Raw genomic sequence first — 19,154 nt, 5'->3', positions numbered from 1 at the left:
CATCATTTATATGTAGGGAAGGGAAGTATTTTTGTTAATATGGTTGCTAGACAATGAGTACAGGTTTTAACCTGCAAGTTTCATAAGTGTGTTACAGATATAGAGACACAGAAATCTGTAAAGTGGATTTTGGATAAAACTTAGCCTTGTCCTGCTGCTAAGGGAGATTGCCTAGGTGACTAGGTAGATAGCACAAATGTCTCACTGACTTCTTTACTCTAGGTCCCAGGGCAGGATTTTCCCAAGCCATTAGTTGCCTCTATCTATCTCTAGAGGTGACCTCTTTTATAAGCTGGGAAGTGCTCCAACCACTTCCAATCTGCCCTTTGATTTTTTTCCCCCTCTCTCATTCAAAGAATTGGAAAGCAGTTGTTCAGGTCTATTGATCATTGTTTTAATTTTGCTAGCAATGCTTCCTTCTTTAAACATGGCTGTTATAGCGGGAATCAATTGTAGCTTGTACTTTTGGAAACACACTTTGGAGTTAGGAATGTGAGCTGTTGAAAAAGGTAGGGGCACATGTCAGTAAGGATGACTAGTCTGGCTCAACCTATCTTATGGTCACTCTCCAGATGTCAGCCACCTGTTCTGGAGCAACTCGCCTCAGGGGATGCCTTGAGAGCACATAAAAACCAAGTAGGTCAGGAGGCCAAGGCAGGAGGACTGCCACAAGTTCAAGGCCAGCCTGGGCTACATAGTGAGTTCAGGGTCAGCCTGAACTACAAAGAGAAACCCTGCCTCAAAAAACCAAGTAGGGGGCCAGGGATTTAGCTCAGTGGTTCTGCCATCTGCCTCACAAGCACAAGGTCCCAAGTTTGATCCCTGGTACCAAAAAAAAAACCCAACCCAAACAAAAACAAGTAGGTATTAAAAGGGATGCCTATTTTTCCCCTTATTTTGCAGATGGGAAACTCAATGTCAAATTCTTACTCCTTCAGAATGTATTCTTAAACACTGGAATTTGTTTGACCCTCACATATTGAGAAAGAGCTGTTTAATATTTTTCTGCACCCTTGCATGGCCTGCCTACCCCCTATAGACAAAGGAAACACAGAGGAAAGCATTGATTATGATACTATTTTGCAAGTAAGAGAGAGGGAAATTGGTCAGAATTATCTTATGTTCAGACTTTCTTTGCATTAAGACACAATCTTTCTTTGTCTTCAAAGTGTAAATGTAAGCACAGGAAAACCAGATACCTCTGGCCCTTCAGGCACAATCTGATGCATCTAATATTACTGAGCCTGAAGTTCCCCTCTCTTGACCTCCAGATCCTAAGAACAAAGTTTCCAAGCAAACTTCACTTGAAGCCTCTACTGGGCTATAACCATCCCTATCTGATTTTGTTCAAGTTCCTCAAGGACAGTATCCCTTACAGGAGGTGGGTGGAGAATTCAGCCCTACCTGTGTCCATCTGTCCTTTTCTCCCAGTGACCTCAAATGATCAAATAAGACTGGGAAAGTTTTCAGATGACCCTGACAAGTACATTGAGGTCTTTAGGGGATTTACTCAGACCTATGAATTAGACTGGAAAGATATAATGTTCCAGTTAGATCAAATGTTAACTTCTAATGAGAGACAAGCAGTATTATAAGCTGCCAGTACATTTAGAGATGAATATCATATTGATAATTTTAGAAGGCCAGACAATAGACAGGTAGGGGAACAGCTGGTTCCTACTGGAGCTAAGCAGTCCCTACACAAGATCCCTACTGTCCCACCAACCAGATGGGCAACTGGGATAGGAAACATCTTCAGACATGTATTCTTGAAGGTCTAAGAAGGACAAGAACCAAGCCCTTCAGTTAATTTATTTTTATTTATTTATTTATTTTTTGGTCCTGGGGATCAAACTCGGGTCTTTCTGCTTGCAAGGCAGGTGGCAGAACCACTGAGCTAAATCCCCGGCCCTCTTCACTTATTTTAAATTGTCAACTATTCATAGGGAGAAAGATGAGAACCCCTCTGCCTTCTTATTGTTTCCAAGGGACATTGAAGAAACATGCATGCCTGGCTCCTGATTCAGTAGGTCAGATTATTCTTAAAGACAAGTTTATTACTCAGTCAACCTCAGATATTAGGAAAAAACTACAAAAGATGGCCTTTGCCCCAGATAGCTCACTGGATACTTCAGTGAGAATTGCCTCCTCAGTATTTAATAATTGAGACAAAGAGGAGCCCAAGGGGAGAAAACAAAGAGGCCAAGAGAAAGTGGCTGGGCCAGGGATTTAGCTCAGTGGTTTTGCCGCCTGCTGCACAAGCGCAAGGACCCGAGTTCGATCCCTGGTACCAAAAAAAAAAAAGAAAGAAAGAAAGTGGCTGTCTTGGTGCAGCCTTAAAAGGAATAGACTCTAAGTCTGATTCCCAAGGCTCCAAGAAGAGTTCAGTGACTCAACTTACCTGCTACCATTGTGGAAACCAAGCCACCTTAAGAGGGACTGTCATGACAAGAGGACCCCTGAGCCTTGCCCTGATTGCAAAGGTAACCAATGGAAGTTGAACTGCCTCCTGAGACAGAGAACCCAGGGATCACACCCATCTTACCAGCTGATCCAACAAGACTGAAGGGCCCCAGGCACTCTCTGCCTTCTCCCTCTGTCTGGATTGTCATCTCCATGAAGGAGCCCTAGTAATCATGACTATAGAGAGAAATGAAACCAGCCTATTGTTAGACACTGGCCCATGTCTCTTGGTCCTTTTTCCACCCTGGCCTTCCTTCCAGCCATCATACCTCAGTGAAAGGAGTCATTGGGAAGGTGTCAACTTGATATTTCTCACAACCCTTAGGCTGTAACTGGGATGTCTTTCTTTTTTCCCATTCTTTTTAGATTATGCCTAAAAGTCCAGTTTCCTTCCTGGGGAGAGATATCTTATCTTGTTTAAATACTATAATATACATGCACCCAGATCAAGTATGTTGCCTCCTCCTTGTGGAGACAAAAATAAATCCTGAAATATGGGCAACTAAAGGTAAAATAGGAAGAGCAATAAGAGCTGCTCTAGTGTAAATACACATTAAAGATAATTTTCCTCACTGAATACAATACCCTCTAAGGCCTGAAGTTAAAAAAGAATTATTGCTTATAATCAACAACATAAGAACATAAAGTTTACTTACATCCTGCAACAGCCCCTGTAACACTCCAATCTTGGGAGTTCAAAAACCCAATGGAAATTGGAGGTTGGTATGGGACCTTAGACTAGTAAATGAGGCAACAGTGCCTATCCACCCAGTAGTACCTAACCCATACACCCTTCTTTCTCAGATCCCAGAAGATGCCAGTTGGTTTTGTGTTACATTTAAAAGACTTTATTTTTATACCTTTACATACAGATTCCCAGTTTCTTTTTGCCTTTGAAAATCCTCATGATCAGCCCTCTGGACTGATTTGGACTATGCTTCTTCAAGGGCGTTGATCTTATTACTTGGCCCATCCATACTTAACTGTTTCTTTGGCCTTGTCTCTTCCAGATTTAAAGCTACACACCTACCCAAGATGAAAATGCCTGATGTCTATCAAGGACCTTTAGATTGAGACTATCTCTGACTACAGTTCACAACTACAACCCCCTTCAGCCAGAAGCAGCCAGAGCAGTCATCACCTCTTATTCCCTCATGGCAGTAAGGAGTACTTCTACAGAGGGGAGAATATTATAGACCACTGAGTTAGGTAGAAATATTATAGGCATTCAAATAGAGCTAGGCTCTAGAGGGTGTCTGTGCACAGGATGAGAACACATCAAAACTGTGGCTGGAGGTGCATCTGAAAAAGATAAAAGTCACAATAGCCGGATTTACATACTTCCCAAAGGGATACATGAAAGGTTTAAGATTATTGGTACTGCCCTTTTGAGATCTCCCATATAAGTAGATCATTATCTCATTAGAGGTGGGGCATCCTCTCCCATCCACTAAGACTAAGACTAAAGACAACACTAAAACTATAGATTGTTGACCAAGGTTTAATGCTGTCATCCATATATCCTTGCAACTACTGGATCAATATTAGCTAAGCAGCTATACTTGTAATCTTATTGATTGGTTATAATTTAACCCATGTTGTATCTACCTCACAATTTTGCTCTATAAAACTCTCAGAAAAGGAGGCTCATTGGCAACTACTTTCTGGTCCCCTCTTGTCTCTCAGGAGCTATCTCAATAAATTTTCCTATTCCTAAAAAAGGGAGGAATGCAGAGAGGGTGGGTCCTAACATCGCTTCCCATGGTACCCACTATCCCCCACATGACCAGACACTCAGTTGCTACAACTCACCCAGAACACAGGACACAACTAATCTCTCTCTCTTTCTTTGTTTCTTTGTTTCTTTGTTTCTTTCTTTCTTCTTTCCTCTTCGAAAACAGGATTGAACCTAGGGCCTTTCTACTGAGCTATATCCCCAGCCCTCTTCTCTTTTTTATTTTGATACAAAGTCTCCTTTTGCCTAGCATTCTAAATTCTAAAGAAAGGGTACATTTAAGTGACTAAGATGGTAACTATTAAACGCCCTTTCTTTAGAGTCACAGAACCCTAAGACCTGGTGACATTCAGTTGACATCAGAATATGTAATGCGCCTCCCTGCTCTTTGGTCCTGTGCACCCACTAACACAAAGAATATAAACTGCTGAAATTTCCCTTGAAGAAAAGTAGTTTGTAATGTTCTGGCCAGGGGGAGGAAAGGAAATGTGTGCCCTGGTGATGTGATCTCTTCCTCCCATGTCTTCCTGCCCATTGCCCCTGCACCTCCCTTCCCTCCCTATATAAATAACCCTTCCCTGTACCTGGCTTCCCTAAATGGGTCCTTTTGGGGAGGATGATAGCTCCTTCATTTACCTAGGGTGTCAGCCCCTGAACAAACCTGACTTCCTTCACACCTACTCTCATTTCCCCGGGTATTGGCTTTTGAGCAGTAAGCAGACAGACTCGGATCTGGCAACCATGGAATGTTGCAGGTCCACAGCCAAAATTACCTGGGTTATGTTAAACCCTCTGAGAGCCATTTACTTTCAACCTCTGCATCTGACTAACATCCTTTAGACACTCAGGTAAACCTCTCAGAACAAATCCCTAAGCCTAGTAGAACTCTAGCCTCCCACCAACCCTAAAGCTAAGAATGCTATAAGATGACATCTGAAACCTATAGAAAAGATTTCCCCACTTTGCTGTAGCCCCACCATCACCACCTAATGCCCCACTAGTGTATTTGGTAAATGTATTGATACATACCCTTCCTTGCTCTGTGACAATTAAAGTTCATGCACCCTCTTCCTCAGCAGAACAAGTCATCCAGAGCAATTAGAATCCTTGTTCCTGGGCCATGGTCACTCATATGTGGCTCTGAATGAACTATTTTTTTTCTTTCTTTCTTTGTATGGGTGAATGGAGGGTACTGAGCCCAGGGACTCCTCACTGAGCTATATCCGTAGTCCTTTTTCAAAAATTTTGATATAGAGAGCCAGGGATTTAACTCAGTGGTTGTTTTTTTTTTTTTTTTTGGTACTGGGGATTGAACTCAAATCCTTGCGCTTGCCTAGCAAGCGGCGAAACCACTGAGCTAAATCCCCAGCCCTAGCTTAGTGGTTTTGCCGCCTGCTGCTCAAGCACAAGGACCAGAGTTCGATCCCCGGTACCAAAAAAAAAATTTTTTTTATATAGAGTCTCACTAAATTGCCCAGGCTAGACTGGAACTTGTGATCCTCCTGCCTCAGCCTTCTGAGTAGCTGAGATTATAGGAGTGCATCATCATATCTAGCTCAGAATAAACTATTGTTTTATTTTCTTAAAGCACAGTCATTTTATGTTTCGTTTTGTTTTGTTTTTTGTACCAGGGATCGAACTCAGGACCTTGCACTTTCAAGGCAGGCGCAGTGCCACTGAGCTAAATCCCTGGCCCATTTTGCATTGGTAGCAGTTAGTGATCTATAGCTATGAACCATGAGAGGAGAATTGCAATTTTGCTCTTGAAACATATATCCTCTCTATGGCCAAGAGTCTTCCTGTGTCACTGATTCTAACTCAAGGAAGGAGCTCTGTCTTTCAGCAGCATCCTGCATTTCAGTCTCTTTTCTTTCAGATATCTTTGGGGGTTTTTTGTTGTTGTTGTTGTTTTTGGGGAGGGGGTACCAGGGATCGAACTCTGGTCCTTGTGCTTGCGAGGCAGGCAGCAGAACCACTGAGCTAAATCCCAGGCCCCAAATTTTCTGATATCTTTGTTGTTTTTTTGTTTTTGTTTTTGTTTTCAGTCTCTTTTCTTTCAGATCCAATCTGCAATTGCTAAACATGGAGAGGGCTTTTCGTTTGTTTTCTTGGAGTTGTTTGTTTTGAGATAGGGTCTCACTATGTAGTCCAGGCCAGCCTTGAACTTACTATGCAGCCCAAGCTGGCCTCAAAGTCCAGATCTTCCTGCCTCAGCCTCCCAAGTGCTGAAATTGCAGATGTGTATGTCATGCATGTTTAAACCAGGAGATTTGCTTTTTTAAAACATGGCAGTGACTGTCAGGTTGGGTGCTTTTAATGGTCTCAAGAGGAGGACTGACTGGAAAAGGAGCTCCTGTTGTAGAAGGAAAAGGAGTGGGAGGAGCCAGTAGTACATTTTCAAAAGTGGAAAGTCTAGGAGGAAAACAACAAAATTCTTATGTACATGGAGCCCAGAAATTTTCACCCCAAAATACAGCGCCTCAGTGTGCTCATTATTCCATCCATTTATTTGCTTGTCTGTTAGGGGCTCACACACGATAGGCAAGTAAGTGCTCTACCACTGAGCCACAGCCCCGGTCCCCAGTTACGGAAACTAAAGCCCCTGGTAGACCAGCAGTTGCTGGAAAAGGCTTTACTCTAATGTTCCCTCATCTGCCTCCAGAATGGACCCTCCGAAGAGAGCACATTTGCCCCCCATCCTCTCCCCAACACTTCCTCACCCATCACAGACAAAGCAGATTGAGGGAGGAAACAGCACTACACCTGGACTGACTTTGTCACAAGATATTTTCTGTCTCTCGGGCTCATTTCAATTTCAAAGAGAATCATTTACAAGATATTATCTCTCTCTGGGGCTCCTTCCAATTCCTGAGTGAATCATTTACCAACTAATCTGTCTCCTGAGTCCATTCATCTTCCCTAAAATAATTTACAACCTCTCAGAATTACCTGCCTCCCCCCAAGTCCCCTTGCTCCATTGTGAAAAGCATTTAGCATCTGTCCCTCCCTGGGTCACTGGCCATGGCCCCAGCCTGTGCGTCTCTCCTGGTGAGGTTTCTCCTTCCAGTTCCCAGCTGGCCATGGCAGGGTGGCCTGGAGGGTGGCCTTCAAGTGCCCTCCACGTTTGTAAACTGCACTGTCTCTTCTGCACCAAAGAGGAACGGGTGTGGAGCAGGTGTGGATGAGCTCTTAGCCAAGGGTGGTGGCACACAGATGCCTGTAATCCCAGTAAATAGACAAGTGAAGTTATTTAGAAATATTATGGGCAGTCAGACAGGGCTGGGCCCTTGGAAGAAGTCAGCGCAGAAGACACCTGTGGCTGGAGGTGTCTTCCTTGAAGGTCAGGCTTCCAGACAAAGAGAAATGACCACACCCATGTACATGCCCTTGGGATGAACAGCAGTGATTGAAATTCTAAATAGGCATCAATCACCTGGGGTGGGGACCAAAACCTCCCCCACCCTTTCCTTCCAGGAAAGTCCTTGTTCATCCATGCATGCTTGCTACATGACCTGCTTCCCCATTTGATCACCATTTAATCAATATTTCCTAAGCGACTATACTCTTTTTTTTTGTACCGGGGATCTAACTCAGGTCCTTGTGCTTTCGAGGCAGGCAGGGGAACCACTCAGGGGAACCACTGAGCTAAATCCCTGGCCCTATACTCTCAATCTTATTAGTTGACTATAGTTTTGTCCCACTTTACACGGGCCTCACCTCGTGGTTTTGCTCTATAAGACTCCTTTGAGAAGCAGGGTCCCTGGCCATCCTCTCAAGACCCCTTCTGTCTCTCTTAGACAGAATCTAGCTTTTTCTCAATAAATACCTAGAATTCATTCTTTAATTTTGGAGAACACAACTCGATGCACCGGACACCCAACAGGTTGGGAGTTATATTTAACTTATATTATTTGTGATAGGTCTCCCAGTACCTCAGCAGCTATTATGTATAGTAGTTGCCCTCTTCCTATCGTGCCTTGCCCCCTCCCCTGTGTGACATCATGTCAAGATGGTTGCTCCTACCAAAGAATAAACCCTTCTTCCCAGCATGCTCCTCTTCCCGCCTAGGGAGTAACCTAATACTTGCTCACCTCCTACCACCTAGTGACATCACCGGCTCCTCCATTCCCTTAGTCACTACCTCACTCAACCCCACCTCAGCCCCTACAAACCTCACCCTAGTCTCTAGAAAAGACTCTCCCTGCCCCTGCCATCTTGCTTTTGTCTCTCCTTTGTTCAGAGACAGCCTGGCAGATCTATTCCCCTAATAAAGGCTTGTTGTGCCTGGTCTGGTCTTGGTCTTCAGCCTTTTACCTGACATTTCTGGTGCCGTGACTCGGATGGTAGATGGTCCATTAATGGACAATCTCCCGCAGGACGGGGTTGATTGACCTTTTGGCCATCTCCATTGGATGGACCATATCTGCCATTGCCAGGACCCTCCGGGGCTTTCTACCTTTGCCATTGCTGATGCTACACATCCACACCGGTCGCCAATGTCTGGGTGAGTAGGGAGTTCAGCCTCCCTCTTGTCGGGTTCTCTGTCTCATTCTCTCTCCCTCTGGGGACGTCCCAGAAATCCAAGTGCTTGGTCAGAGAAACCCCCACAGCTGCTGGGCCCAGGACCGTGCCACTGGGCCCAGGACCGTGCCCCTGGGAGACATCCCATCAGCCGCCTCCTCTCGTTCTCTCCCTCTGGGAGACTCACTCAGAGATTTTCAAAGGAGACAAGGACGCTTCTCCCCTTTGTCCTTGTCCCCGGGAGCAGTCTCCTCCTCACCTGCTCTAACGAGGGGGCCCAACAATCCAAACCCCGCCCCTCAACACCTCCGGGCTGCCTTCTGGCACAACTCAAACTCCTCGGATTGTTGGGACCAGACTTTAAGCCAAAAAGACTTGTTTTCTATTGTAATCAGGTTTGGCCTCAGTATAAATTAGATAATGGGTTTCCATGGCCCAAAAATGGCACTTTCAATTTTAACATACTGTGTGATTTATACAACTTCTGTCAATGCAACGGCAAATGGTCAGAAATCCCCTATATACAAGCCTTTTCTACCTATGCTCTTGACCCTTCCTCTGTCAAACCTGTTCTCCTTCTCAAGTACTCCTAGCCTGAGCCAATCACTCACGGCTCATACCTCCCCCACTTTATAACTCTGTTGATAGGGAAAAGTTTTAAAGTTTTAAAGATTAGCTATTAAAGTAGTTGTGGAAGCAAAGTAGGTAGTGTATCCCTTTAAAAACTTGCCTTAGCCCATTGGTTCTGCTGTTTAAAGTGAAGGTTATATAGCTCCTTTGATTTGTAGCTCCACTATAGGTAACATCCTAGCTCTAAAGAACAAAGTGGGAATTCTTGAACAAACTTGTGATATATGTGCCTTAACTGTCATGTGTTTAGGGCTGTAATCAGTGACAGAAACCACCTCTGTCTAACCATTAAAAAGGAATTGGAACTTTATTTACTTAACAAAGACCACTAGGGATGAGATAATGATTGACAAAAGTATAAAATGTTTACAGTGAGTTGGAGACAAAATATTTAAAAAGCTATAAGTAAAAGATATCTTTTTGATATAAAAGGATTTTATATGTTTGTCTTGTTAACAGGACAAGATCAAAAGGCCTACGTACATCAAGAAGGTGTGTGGAAGTGATTTATAAAGGAAATATATATGTTTACTTGTTGGTTTCAAGTTTGTTATAAAAGGTTTGCAGGAATAGAGCTTTCGTTCCTTCTGATTCTAATTCTACAAGAGATCTCTGTTAATTGACTTATAAAAAGTTTTAAATAGTCTTATTTATAATTATAAACCTAAAATTACAAAGAGATTATAATTCCATTGCGCTAAATATATTTGAGTGCACTCTAGTTTTAGAAATTGTCTTATATCTTTGTTTTTTTCCAATCGTACAGCTGTTTTGTTTATAGATAAAGGTTATTAAGTTCAAGGCATGCTCCCCTTGGTGAACAAAGGAGCGGCTGCATAGAAATATTTTCCAGTCTTTGTTCACTAGGGGAACCTCAACAGTTTTCATCTTACAACAGACTGACCTGATAGTTTTCATAGCCTTATAAAAGACTTACAGAAATAAATATTACTTAAATATATTATTATACTATGTTTACATCAGTTGTCATCAAAGGGATAAATTCTAAATATGTTATTATGGTATGCTTACACTGGTCATTTTCAAAGGACTAAATATCCTGTAAAAAACAACAATAACAAGGTTTTATTTTTTCTGGTGTACTAAATGTATTTATACTTTCTGACTGTACAGGTTTTCTAATATTTGTTTATGATAATAACCTCTTTTTGATTCAGGTATTTGACTTTTTCATACACTCCAGCTATTTATGACAACAGATACATATATGGGGTGAAATATTTTCTTTAGATGGTATCCTATAAAAAGATAATAATTTTATTTATTTTTAAAATATTATAATTTAGGTTAAAACTTTTGGTGTTTTAAAAAAATAAGTATGTTTAACAATGGCTATTTTATATCAAGATGGACACATAAATGTGTGACAAAGGTAAGGTCATCATAATTGTCATGTTAAAATATTATTTGTGACTCTTTTTCTGTTAATATTCTACAGGAATTCAACTACTAAAGCAACCATGACATAACAATAACAGTTCTCTATATTTTAAATTCCAAAATGCTTGCTATTCAGGTAAAATTTGTAATAGTTAAGTTCATTACTCTTGTTATAATGCTAATGCTATTGACATTCTCTTCTGGGTGTTCAACAACTAAAGTTTGGAGACCAAAACTAAAAAGGTAACTGGGCTATGAGGACAGCCAATATTTTGGCCCCAGCCCCTCAAGGTCAACAAAGATCCAGGACATGAGGGAACCTTCTCTACAGGGTCCTACATCTTTGGTAAGTCACTCAACCTCCTAAACAGGGAGATTGCTGGACACCAGAGGACAATGTACTGTGTGCCAAAGGAGGGTCACCAAGAAAAAAATCTCCCACGCTTTCACTGAAAACAACTTGGTCAAGTAAGGCCATGACCCATCCAGATGGCTGACACTGACAGAGAAGCAGAGAAGCTCTATGCATTGTTCTAAAGTAATGGCCTGGGGAGAGTTAACTGACCTTAATAGATAACAAGAGGTTCACATTGATTGACACAGATCTCACTTTAACTTGGTCTTAAACACCCAGCAGAAAAAATAACCAAAAGAGATATAAAACAATGACATAATAATAAAGCTAGACTTCAGAAAAATTAAGACATAGCCCACTCATTAAAATCCTTTGGTTCACTCATGACACAGCCATTTCAAAAAGACAAATCTTTGGGTACCAAATAGAAGGGAAAATCATTAATTAGCTACAAGTGTGTATAGATTCTTTTCAGAAAAATTAAAATAAGTTCTTTACAGGTGTCCAATCCTAGAAACCACTGGTCTCCAGATCTCTCCTTTTAGATAAGTGTTTTATCTGATTCTGTGATAACTAATTAACTATCGTGTAGTGATCAAAAACAAAAAAACAAAAAACCATAAAGTAAGAATATTGGGAAAAAAATCACCTGCTTGTCAGCCACAGTCAGGATTAAGTTCTATACCAAGCAGCTATAAGATTTATTCCTTTTAAAATAATGTACATCCTTGTTCTCTGTTTATGATGCCTCTTCTCTCATTGTGCTTATATTTCCTGGATACCTACCCGTGTCTAAAAAGATCAAGCCTTTTATGTTACACTTGATCACCTTAAGTTGGCCAGTGTCCTTGTTGAGGTTATCAGTTCTCTTTATTTTTAAATATATCTAGGAGGCCTCCAAAAACTGAGAGATACAGGAATAAAACTGTCCTTTACACACCTATTCCATGGCTTTGCTGGAACTATCAACCTAAAATGTGTGTTTTCATGGCCTTGAATTTAAAGGACAAGTCAGGTTCATAGTAACACTACACTCATCGGTATGTTGGCCTCCAAAAGACATTTGTTCAGTTACATACACCTTTTATATTCCATTAAAAAAAAGGATTGTAAAGATTATATAAATTGTGCTTATCACTTTTCCACTCATTCTCTAAGAGCAAGGACATGACACATGGGCCCTTAGATCAGGAGCTATGATCTCTTACTGCCATAACAGTCTCTTACTTCTATAACAAATGAGCCCCTAAACATCCAACTGTCTCTGTAAAACCTATGTAAATAATGAAAAAAGAAATTACATGTCAAATGAAAAAAATTAAGACTAAATGGGCCAGATAGATATGCCCCCCAAGGTACTAATCAATGGTGGGGTACATTTGGTTCCTGGAGCTCATGGCTCCCCTGGCTATTACTACTCTTGGGATCCCTCAATATTATCTATTTAATTCTCTGTTTTGGACAGTGCCTGGTTCCCTGTTTTCAAAATTTCTTGCAGGAACGATTGAGGGCATTCACCAATCAGACAGTCACAGAGTTCATCATGGCAGGGTATCAGCCAGCACAAAAAAAGGAAGAGGTCCCCACTTGCCATGGGCCTCATCAGATCCAGGTCTAGCCCCAATCTTTGCCCCTGGTCAGCAGGAAGCAGCTCCAGAAGAAGAGACCTTCGTCGAACTATCATAAAACAAAAGCCTGGAATGATAGGTCTCCCACCACCTCAGCAGCTATTATGTATAGTAGCTGCCCGCTTCCTATCGTGCCTTGCCCCCTCCCCTGTGTGACATCATGCCAAGATGGTTGCTCCCACCAAAGAATAAACCCTTCTTCCCAGCATGCCCCTCTTCCCGCCTAGAGAGTAACCTAATACTTGCTCACCTCCTACCACCTAGTGACATCACCGGCTCCTCCATTCCCTTAGTCCCTACCTCACTCAACACCACCTCAGCCCCTACAAACCCCACCCCAGTCTCTAGAAAAGACTCTCCCTGCCCCGGCCATATTGCTTTTGTCTCTCCTGTGTTCAGAGACAGCCTGGCAGATCTATTCCCCTAACAAAGGCTTGTTGTACCTGGTCTGGTCTTGGTCTTCGGCCTTTTACCTGACAGTTTGGATTATTTGGAGGTCCTCTATCATCCCTAAATCATTGTGGTAGTCAGGTTTACAAGGGAATAGATTTAAAACAGGACACATAGGGCTGGGGATTTAGCTCGGTGGTTCTGCCACCTGCCTCGCAAGCAGAAGGACCCAAGTTCAATCCCCGGTACCAAAAATAAATAAATAAATAAAACGGGACACATAAGTTATAGAATTATTTTATAACATTCACCCAAAAAGTCAAATGCAGAGGATGGGGCCAGGGATTTAGCTTGGTGGCTCCGCCACCTGCCTCCCAAGCACAAGGTCCCGAGTTTGATCCCTGGTACCAAAAAAATAAAATGCAGAGGAGTGCAAGGGATCTGTCCACACACTAGAGACCTGAAGGATCCAGCCAAGGGCCTGGATCCCATAGCAACAGCCTGCACAAGACCAGCTGAAGGCTTAGAGCCCAGGGCAATGTCTCATGAGGCTCTGCACTGAGAAGGCCCAAAGGCCAGTGGTGGAAGCCAGAAAACTGTGCCGGTTTTGTTTCCCTGAAAAGGATTTGTGCCATCAGGCTGAGGGTTCCACATTGGAGCCTGGAAGTTAAGCTCAAGGTGAAGATCGAGGCTCCCCTGAGGAGAACAGCAGCCATCCCCAGTGACAACAAGGCCCTAAGGTCCTCAGATGACAAGAACAGCCAAGTTCGCATCAGGAAAACCAACCAGCTGGAGCAAGCTTCTCCGAGAAAATCAACAGCCAATTTATGCCGTTGGCAACAGTCCTCAGGTGGGTCTTCATACCCAACCAACCTGATCCAGGTCAGCTGGGCATTTCAAGTGGACCAGTAATTAATCTACCATAATCACACCCCTTATGTCACCAGCACTCAGGAGGCTGAGGCAGGAGGATCGCTGTGAGTTTGAGGCCAGCCTGGGCTACATAGTGCCCTCAAGGCCAGCCTGAACTATATAGTGACACCCTGTCTCAAAGAGAAAAAAAAAACTGTTAGAAAACAGTTTTATCTGAGACACATGTCAAAATTGTAGGTCTCTGACAGCTAAGAGAACTGCTACCCCAGATCCTATGGGGGCAAAGTGCCAGCTAGGATATACAGCTCTAGTGTTTACAGCTTAACACAGGTAGTCCAGGAGAATGGAAGATGCCCCCAGAAGTTTTGGAGGCAAAGTGTACAGTTTTTTAAATTAATTTATTTATTGGTACTGGGGATCGAACTCAGGACCTTGCCCTTGCAGGGCAGGCGCCAGAACCACTGAGCTAAATCCCCGGCCCAAGTACAGTTTTATTTTTAATGCCAGTGGGTCAGTCTGGGACTTCTCCACAAAAAGATGACCCTTCTTCGGGGTGGAGCAGGGCAAGTTATACTCTCGGCAGGGGGTGGGCTTACAGGAGTTAAACACTTTGCATGGGTTACATAGAGCACAAGTCATCTGGGCCCAGCAAATTCACCAGTTATCAGATATTTTAGACTGCAAGCTCAGTGCACAGAGCCACATCTCATTTACATTTGGCGGGGAGATAGAAGTAATAAAACTGAGAACAAAGAAAATTCCTGAGACACTTGAGAGGAAATGTCCAGAAGCCTGGACACATTGAGGGAATGGGGGAAAACTTTTCCACCAGTAAGTTTGGCTTTAACTGCAGAGAAACAGGTTCCCTATTCAATCCCAGACGGATGAGAGAGTGCATGTGAGTGCAAGGAGCAGGGGACTTCAGTTACCCATTCAGCACTGGCACTCATTACAGAATGGCCGGGTGTGCCAATGAACACAGATGCAAAAATCCTCAATAAGATATTGGCAAAGAGAATGCAGCAAATCATCAAGAAGATTATATGCCATGAACAAATTAGATTAATTCCAGGGATGCAGAGATGCTTCAACATACGAAAATCAATAAATGTAATACACTATATTAACACAACCAAGGACAAAAACCATATGATCCTCTCAATAGATGCAGAAAAAGCATTTGGCAAAGTCCAACACCTATTCATGATAAAAATCCTACAGAAAACTGGTATAGATGATGGTCTTTATCTCAATCTGATAAACACCAACTATGAAAAACCAACAACCAACAACATCATACTAAATGGACAAAAACTGAAAACTTTCATTCTAAAACCAGGAACTCAAGACAAGGATGTCCACTGTCACCACTCTTATTCAATAGAGTTCTGGAAACACTAGCCAGAGCAATTAGACAAGAGAAAGAAATAACAGAAATAAGGCTAGGAAAGGAAGAAGTTAAAGTGTCATTATTTGTGGATGACGTGATATTCTACACAGAAGACCCCAAAAACTCCACCAAAAGACTTTTAGATTTGATAACCAAATTCAGTGGCATAGCTAGATACAAAGCCAACACTCAAAAGTCAATAGCCTTCCTGTACCTGAATCAGACTCACAGAGAGAGAAATTAGAGAAACAATCCCTTTCACAATAGCATCCAAAAATATGAAATACCTAGTAATCAATCTAACAAAGGAAGTAAAAGACCTCTACATTGAAAGTACAGTACTCTGAAAAAGGAAGTTGAAGAGGATATCAGAAAATGGAAAGATACCCCTTGTTCTTGAATAGGAAGAACCAATATAGTGAAAATGGCCATACTTCCAAAATTGTTATACAGATTCAATGTAATCCCAATCAAAATCCCAACAGCATATCTCACAGAATAAGAAAAAAATCTTAAAATTCATTTAGACACAGAAAAGACCTAGACTAGCAAAGGCAATTCTGAGCAACAAAGGCAAAGCAGGGGGTATCATAATCCCTGACTTTAAATTATACTACAAAGCTACGGTGATAATAACACCATGGTAATGGCAAAAGAACAGACCTGAGGATCAATGGAACAGACTAGAGGATACAGAGACAACTCCAAACACACTCAGCCATCTCATTTTTTTTATTTTTTTGGTACTGGGGATCAAACTCAGGACCTTGCACCTTTGAGGTAGGCACAGTGCCACTGAGCTAAATCCCCAGCCCGCCACCTTATCTTTGACAAAGGAGCTAAATACCTTCACTGGAAGAAAAATAGCCTCTTTAATAAACAGTGCTGAAAAAACTGGCTTTCAATGCGCCAAAGATTGAAAATAGACCCATATCTTTTACCACTCATTAGCCTAAAATCAAAATGGATCAAAGATCTAAATATTAAAACAGAAACACCAAATGTGCTGGAAGAGAGGTTAGGTAGAGTGCTTGAGGACTTTGGTGTAGGCGAAGACTTCATGAACAAAACCCAGACTGCATGGGAAATACTACAAAAAAATCAACAACTGGGACCTCATCTTTTTTTTTGTTTTGTACTGGGGATCAAACTCGGGTCTTTGTGCTTGTGAGGTAGGCAGCAGAACCACTGAGCTAAATCCCCTCCCCTTGGGACTTCATCTTATTAAAAAGCTTTTGCACAGCAACAGAGTGCAAAGACAAACCACAGAGTGGGAAAAAATTTTTGCCAGGTATTCTGATAAAAGACTACTATCTAGAATATATAAAGAACTCAAAAACATCAGACCCCCCCAAATTTAAAGACCCTCTGTAAAAATGGGCATCTGATACTACACTTGATCTTACCCAAAACTCAAGAAGTGATTAAAAAAAATGGGCATCTGAAATAAAAAGACACTTCTCAGATGAAGATTAGAAATGTCAAATAAATATATGAAAAAGTGTTCAACATCATTGGTCATTTGTGAAATGCAAATTAAAACAACACTGAGATTCCACTTCACTCCAGAAAGAATGGCTACTCAGTGGTTCTGCTGCCTGCCTCGAAAGCACAAGGTCCTGAGTTTGATCCCCGGCACCAAAAAAAAAAAAGAAATCAACCAATAACAAATGCTGGCGGGGCTGTGGGGAAAAAGGAACTCTTCTCCACTGTTGGTGGGAGTGTAGACTGTGCAACCACTGTGGAAATCAGTGTAGAGATTTCCCAAAAAAACTAAATCTAGAGATTCAATTTGACCCAGCAATACCTCTTCTTGGTATCTTCCCAAAAGAAGTAAAACCATCATACCACAGCAATATATGCACACCCATGTTTATTATAGCAGCACAGTTTGTAATAGGCAAATCTTGGGAACAGCCCAAATGTTCATCAACTGACAAGTGGATAAAGAAGGTGTGTGTTTTTTTATATAATGGAGTACTACTCTGCCATAAAGAAGGATGGGCTTCAGACATTTATAGCTAAATGGATGCACCTTGAGACCATTCTCGTAAGTGAAATAAATCGGACATACATGTTTAAATACCACATTATATAATCGCTTCTCGGCCTTTTGGCTAAGATCAAGTGTAAATACCACATTATTTTTCTGGTGTGAGAAACTGAATGTGGAAATAAAGGCTGAGATGTATAATGGGTGTTGGGAAATGGGGAGAAAGCATTCAAATGGGAAGGGGAACAAGGGAGGAGGAAGAGAAAAAGGAAGGAAATGACAAGAAAAAAGTGAAAATAGAGGGAAAAATGGAAACAAAGCTTTTGTACACAGGGAGGGGAGGGGGCTTGAGAGGGGAATGGGATAAAACAAAATAAAATTTATTTTTAAAAAAACAGCCAGGTGTGGAATCCCAGCACTCAGGAGGCTGAGACAGGAGGATCACTGTGAATTTGATGCCAGCCTGGGCTACATAGTGAGTTCAAGGCCAGCCTAAACTAATAGCAAAAACTTGTCTCAAAAAACTAAAAAAATTAATCAAAAACTTAAAACACACCCTCTTGTGCATTGCTCTGTTTTGACAGAACTTTTTTTTTTTTTTTTTCTGGTACCAGGGATTGAACTCAGGTCCTTGCGCTTGCGCAGCAGGCAGCACAGCCACTGAGCTAAATCCCCAGCTGCATTGCCCTGTTTGACAATCAAGAAAATGCTTCAGGAAAAGCTTTCATTGGAAGAGGTTCCCCTGAAGAGGAGATACGGATCTCAACTCAGCCCAGATAGGTTCTCACAAAGCATTTCAGGACCATCCTAGGTGAGAGGTTAGGAAGGGAAGTAAGGAGCGGAGAGCGGAAGGGGCCACTCACAAAGGGACAGGCCAGTTTTCACAGAGCGAAGGAGCTGGGTGAGGGTCTGGGTTTGCAAGGTGGCTCTGGAGTCCTTCTCACTCCATCTGCTCTCCAGGAAATGCGTGTTTCTGCTTGGGGAAGTCGCAGTTTTCTGGACGCTCTGCTGGACCCCTGGACCCCCAGGTGACCTTAGGTTGGGGGGATGACTGGGGACTCCTAGGTGTCACTGTCCTCACTGGCACCTCAAGACCAGAGAAAAGCAGAATAGGAAGGGGAGGAGGAGGAGGAAGTGGGGGGATAAGCACCGTGGTGGGAGCATATTATTTATAAAGGAAGCTGGCTTGTGATCCCTTTTCAGCCAAGGAAAGAATGTGTTCTGGGTGAGAGTTGGGCTAGTTGTCTCGGAGCACTGTTTGCCTGTCCTGTGTCCTGTCTGTAGGGTCACGTGTCTTCTAAGGACCATAAAAAGAAAGCTTTCGTGCCAGATAAACTTCCAGGATGCACTAGTGATGAAGTGTGAGAATAAGTAGAGCATTACTTGCCTATATAAATTGTGGTTGAGGCCAGGCTACAAGTGGCTGAGACAAAGGGTGTTTGCCCTTTTATGGTCACAGAATGTCAGGGCTAAGGTCCCCGAATAAGCACCTCATGCATGGAATTTAACCCTCTCCCAGCTGCCTCTTGGAGGAAAAAACAAAGAATGGCAGCCACCTATAGCCTGCCATGCCTGTGCTGGGGCACTTCCTGACAATCTCGCCTTCCCATGTGCAGGGAGGTCCCCCAGGCACGGGTGACCGAGAATGACGCCCTGTCCCCTTGGGATACAGGGGCAAACTCACTGTCTTCACAGGATCAGTCACAGGGCAGGTCCCCCAGCACAGGTCCGGCTGGAGTGCAGCATTAGTGACACCAGTGTCTGACAGCATTCCT

General features: G+C 42.6%; 1 protein-coding gene across 4 annotated transcripts in view; it reads right to left on the bottom strand.

Annotated features, from left to right (window-relative positions):
• Window positions 1-19,154, bottom strand: part of Cops7b (COP9 signalosome subunit 7B) — a 157,378-nt gene that overhangs the window by 96,543 nt on the left and 41,681 nt on the right. The gene's annotated exons all lie outside the window — the stretch shown is intronic.

Source organism: Heterocephalus glaber, unplaced genomic scaffold (assembly GCF_053883595.1).
Source record: "Heterocephalus glaber isolate CG9 unplaced genomic scaffold, H.glaber_assembly_v1.0 deba00001004, whole genome shotgun sequence".
Classification (NCBI taxonomy): domain Eukaryota; kingdom Metazoa; phylum Chordata; class Mammalia; order Rodentia; family Bathyergidae; genus Heterocephalus; species Heterocephalus glaber.
Note: the sequence above shows the minus strand (reverse complement) of the source record. Positions and strands in the feature narration are given on the sequence as shown.